Source organism: Somniosus microcephalus, chromosome 16 (assembly GCF_052327205.1).
Source record: "Somniosus microcephalus isolate GS21.2 chromosome 16, FLI_Smic_1.0, whole genome shotgun sequence".
NCBI lineage: Eukaryota > Metazoa > Chordata > Chondrichthyes > Squaliformes > Somniosidae > Somniosus > Somniosus microcephalus.
This window is the reverse complement of record NC_141002.1, coordinates 65,088,465-65,094,464: the sequence shown is the minus strand read 5'-3', so window position 1 is coordinate 65,094,464 and position 6,000 is coordinate 65,088,465.

The window sequence follows — 6,000 nt, the reverse complement described above, 5'->3', positions numbered from 1 at the left end:
CCAGTGCGTGCTGAAGAGTTTTAAAAAAAACAATTCTTCAGCCCATTTGGGTCTCCAGAGGGCTCTGTCTCACTTTGCAATGGTGGGTTGGCTCGGGCTGGGCAGTCGCTTCTGATGCACCCTTGCAGATGCCGGTTCTCCTCCCCCAGCTATGCAAATCACCCCATCCCTGGAATTTGTCTGGCCTCGTTGAGGGCGGGTGGATACGCTGGTGGAGGAAGGCCCCAGGACTTTCCAGGTGTTAATGTGAAAACTTTTAGATGACGCTTAAATTAATCTATAGCTTTATACATACTAGGGTAGCTCAATGGTTTCATTTGCCACAACATAAAGAAATTCCTTAATCTAAAAGTGGAAACAGTTTTTGGAATGCTGGCCTTCGATTCTATGGATAATGGTGCATGGATATTAAAGGTTTGTATCATAAAGACTTTGCTCAGTTCTAACACTGAATGAGACGTGCAGTCTGTGCACAACTTTGTAGATTAACATTGGTGATCAGTCAGCAGTGCCAGCACAGCAGTCTGCAATATATATGTGCTTTCCATAATATAATGGTAAAGAATGAAAAAACTCACACATCACAGGCATCCTCATTACTTTTTGAAATGTAAAAAAAAATCAAAGCAGATAGTTCAAAGAGAGACTGGACCAGGTCAGACTCCATAAGTATTTTTGTCACTACTCTCACCAACAACAACAAACCACTTACTTGCCATTACTGACACTGACACGCAGCCAGCATTGCTATCAGCTGTGCTCCCTACTGTTCCTGCTTGTTCTGGTACGGCTAGGTTTTGTCCAGTCTGTTTTTCAGAACGTCTCCCCTTAGCTTCCTGCTGTTTTTTGAATGCTGTAGGCACCAAGAGCCCAATCCTCACTGCATCCAGGTCAGCTAGTGAGAGTTGGATCCACTCTGTTGCCAACTCACGCACTTACAGGTCCTCCTCAGTCACATCGACACAAACACCACTGAACAGAGTTGAAACTGTATTAAATTCCCCAACAGGCTGAATAAGATTGTTTAAATCTATTATTAATGTTTCAGACAGCATCACATCCAGTGTCCTAACTCCAGATAATAACATCTCCCAACTGAACTACATACCTTCATGTAATTATCTTAATATGTTTTTAATGGCTTTATTCCATGAAAACAGTGGGGGTGAAATTGGACCTCGTGGTGCCCATTTTCTTCCAGGCGGAAAATGGGTGCAAAGAAATCCAATTTGGGAGGGAAACCTCCTGTGCCTGAACCGTGTTGGAAACACATCTGATGCCATGTTGGTTCAGGTGCTGTAGAGGCATCCCTGGCACCCACCTAAAGCAGGTATTAGGCCCCTGGTATATGCTAATAAGTGACCTAACAGCTGTTTTAGGACCCAAACTGGAAATTGGTTTGCTCTGAACGCAGCAGGCATCGGGCCTTCAGGATTACATAGTCTCTATGTGGCCCTGTTCCTGGGACTAGGGACAGGGTCACTGGCCTGTTCCTGGGACTAGGGACAGGGTCACTGGCAAGGCTTGGAAGCTAAGCAGAGCCAGGCCTGGTTAGTACCTGGAGGGGTGACCATCAGGGAAGACCAGGTACGGAAGGAGCCCCGAGGAGGGGCGGTTGGTGAGAAGGTCACGGAAGGAGGAGCGGCTGGTGAGCAGGCCCGGGCGTTGGGCTGAAGATTGTCGGACAGGAGGAATGGTGGAAATGAAATGGCGGCGCACACCGACGCAGCGGCTTTGCTTCTCCCAGTCATGGGAGCTTGCAAGATCACATTTCGTTGTTCATGTACTTGTACAATGACAATAAAGTTGAATTATTATTATTATTACCCAGCGGTCTTAAAGGCCGTCACTAAAAAGGTAGGTGTTTAAAAACATACTTGCCTTAATGTGGAGCAAGGAGAAGCAGGGGCGCTCCACCCGGCTCCACTACAGGCTGCTGTTATATGTTCATAAATAAATAGACATTCTTATTATGAACAGCTAGCTTGAGCCAGTCACTTTATTCAGTCATGTGGACTTGTACAGCATCCATCTTGACTACTGCCTTGTGGGTAGCCCCTACTAAACATGCAGCTCCACCTAGTCTACCATTCTAGAATGACATGTTACTGATCATTACATCCCCCTTCCTTAGAGGTTAAACAAAATCAATATCAATCAATCACAATGACATAAACATCTTCACAACAGTCAACACATTTTCAAAGCTTTACTTTATGAACTCTAAGCTTTTCATTCTTTTATTATAGTTTTCTTTATACTCAAAGATTAAGTCTATCAGGCTTTTTTACTTCACGTGTGGATCTTCTCAGCACAGGTAGGTCTGATGTGTTTTCATGAGAGCCTGTATGTGTGTTTGTATTAGATTGTTCTGGTGGTGAGTGACAAGATTCAGTTGCGGCATTGTCATCGATTTGCTCTTGGATAGTTTCTTGTGTTTTCAGGAGGGAACGGCGGTTCCTCCTGAGAATCTGTCCTTCCTCAGTTCTAACAGTGTATGACCTTGGTCCTACTTCCTCAAGAACTGTAGCTTTCCTGTTCCATGCATCTGGATCCTCAATCCTGACAACATCATCCCTTGTCAATGGTTTCAGAGTTTTGGATGACTTGTCATAGTGTGATGTCTGTTTCAGCTTTAACAGTTGAAGTCTCTGTCTCAGTTCCTTACTCTGCTTTTCTTTTGCACAGCAGGGTAGCATGGTGCGCAACTTGCGACCCATTAGGAGTTCAGCAGGTGAACAGCCACAGTCTAAAGGGGAGGCTTGGTAGCTCAGCAGGGCGAGATAAGGATTAGACTTGCTTTCTGTTGCTTTCTTCAGTAGCTGTTTGAGGACTTGAACACCTTTCTCTGCCTTACCATTCGACTGAGCATACAGAGGACTGGATGTGATGTGTTGAAAGTCATAATGTGCTGCAAACTGTTGCCACTCCTTACAGTTGAAGCACGGACCATTGTCGCTAACGGCAATCCTGGGAATTCCATGTCTGGCGAAGATGGATTTAACATGCATTATGACACTGCTTGCTGATGCGCTTGAGAGCAGCGCCATCTCAGGATCGTTAGAATAGTAGTCAATCACTATTAGATAGTCTTTACCATTCAAATGAAAGAGGTCCATACCAACCTTTTGCCATGGTGCTGTTGGTAAGTCAGCTTCTATCATTGGTTCCTTTGCTTGTTTGTTTTGATGTTTCTGACATGTCTCACATATGCCTATCATGTTCTCAATGTCCTTATTTATGCCAGGCCAATAAACAGTGTCTCTTGCTCTCCTTTTGCATTTTTCAATTCTGAGGTGTCCCTCATGAATCCTTTTGAGCATGTCTTGACATAGAGCCTGTGGAATGACTATTCTGTTCTGTTTTAGTAATAGTCCACTTGCGACACTTAACTCTGACCTGATGTGATAGTACTTTGGACAGGAACCTTTTGGCCAACCATGATGAATGTTCTCTATTACTGTTTGTAACACTGTATCTTTTACTGTTTCTTCTGCTATTTGCTTTGATTTTGTGTCTGATACGGGCAGCGCAGCAGTGACCATACTCACATGAACATCCATGTCTTCCTCAGTAGAGCTCACATGACTCATTGTGGGTGCTCGGGATAGTGCATCTGCTAACACTGTGTTTGCCTGGTGTGTAGATCAGTTCAAAGTCATACCTTTGCAGCTTCATCATGAGTCGTTGATTCCTTGGGGACATCTCATTCAGATTTTTTTTTATGATGGCAACCAGTGGGCAGTGGTCTGTCTCAACTGTGAAGGTGGGAAGTCCATATATGTAGCCATGGAACTTTTCTAGTCCAACTACCAAACCTAGACATTCCTTTTCAATCTGGGCGTATCAACACTCAGAGTCAGTCATAGACCTGGCGGCATAGGCAACAGGCTTTCAATCTTCATCCTCTGCTTGTAGCAAGACCGCGCCTAGGCCATCTTTTGATGCATCCGTTGACACTTTGATTCTCTTTGTTGGGTCAAAGAAGGTGAGTACAGGTGTGGTTGTCAGCACTGTTTTGAGGTTCATCCACTCTTGTTCATGTCTTTCTGTCCACGCGAACTCATTTGTTTTATGTAGCAGGTCTCGCAGACAGGCTGTCTTGGCTGACAAGTTAGGAATTAACTTTCCAATGAAGTTTATCATCCCCATGATGCGTAGCACTCCTTTTTTGTCAGTGGGTGAGTATGTTGAGTATGGCATTTACTTTTTCCATATCTGGCTCTATTCCTTTACCAGATAGATTATCTCCTAGGAAAGTGACTTCCTGGACACCAAACTGACACTTGGCTTTGTTGAGCTTCAGTCCATTCCGGCATATGCTCTGTAGCCCGTCTCTCATTGTGTTCTTTCAGTGTGGAGCCCCAGATGATGATGTCATCAACATAGACCCGAACTCCTTCCAGACCTTCAATTATGTGTTCCATCGCTCTATGAAAGATTTCAGATGCAGATATTATCCTGAAAGGCATTCTGAGGAAACAATACCTGCCAAATGGTGTGTTGAAGGTACAGCATTTGGTGCTCTCTTCATCCAGTTTTAGTTGCCAAAATCCTTGTGAGGCATCGAGCTTTGTGAAGTATCTGGCACCTGACATTTCACTGGTGATTTCTTCTCGCTTGGGAATCTGGTAGTGTTCACATTTTATGTTTGCATTTAAGTCCTTTGGATCCATGCATACTCTTAGATCATTGTTCTTTTTCTTTACACATACCATGGAGTTAACCCAGTCTGTTGGCTCTTCGAATTTCCTGATGACTCCTAGTGTGGTCATTCTGTCCAGTTCTTTCTTGAGCCAGTCACGCAGGGGTGCTGGAATGCTCCGTGGAGCATGTACCACTGGCTGAGCATTCTCCTTTAGCTGGATCTTGTAAGTGAATGGTAGAACTCCAAATCCTTTGAACACATCCTGGAAATTACTCACTACAGAATCCACTGAGTCATCTGGTCTGCTTATGGCACAGTTTATACGGTAGACTCTCTTGGCCAGTTCTAAGTCCTCACAAGCTTTGTCACCTAGTAGTGAATCAAGTCCTTCAGTCACAACAGAAAACATGAGATGATGCACTTTGTCTTTGACTGTCACTTTAAGTCTGCATACAGCTAAGCTATCTATTTTCTGTCCATTATAGTTCTTCAGTAGTACTGACTTTTTCTGTATTTTGGGCTTTTCTTTCATATTTTTAATGTCACTCATACTGATTAAGTTTGCTTTTGCCCCAGTGTCTAGTTTCAATGTAACTAATGCTCCATTTACCTGCAGTGGCATTATCCATTTGTCCTCTTTTACTTCATTAACTTTATGTTCAGCATTGTCCATTCCTGAGGGCTGCACATTTTCTGTATCCTTTTCGATATTGTCACATGACACCATTCCTACAAAAAATGTCTCACTTAAATCAGTGTCTTCAATCACATTGACTTATTGCCCTTTCTTTGTTTTTACTTTTGAAAAGCATTGTTTGGCAAAGTGATTCTTTCCATTACATTTTGTGCACATTTTTCCAAACGCTGGGCATTGTCTTGACTGGTGCTGGTAACCACAGCGTTTACAATTAAAAATGTCATCCTCCGATTGCTTTGCATTTCTGTTCTGCCCATGTTTCTTCCCCTTGTAGGACACAGCACCGACAGCAGCACTATCACTTACTACAGTCGCATTATTATTAATTTCACTGAAAGTCTTTGCGTGCTGTTGAGCTAGCTCACTGGCATGGCATATTTTCACAGCTTTCTCCAATGTTAGTTCAGTTTCTCTCAACAAATGTTCCCTGACCTTTTTATCATGAATACCAAACACAATCTGGTCACGAATCATGGATGATTTCAGTTCAGAGAAATTACATGTCTGTGCTTTCAGTTTCAGATCTGTCACAAAGCTATCAAAAGTCTCATTTTGCTGCTGTGTCCGTGAACGGAACGCCTACCACTCATAGGTCTCGTTCTTTTTGGGAGAACAATGTGTATCAAACTTCTTTAGCACATCGTCCATTTTTCTC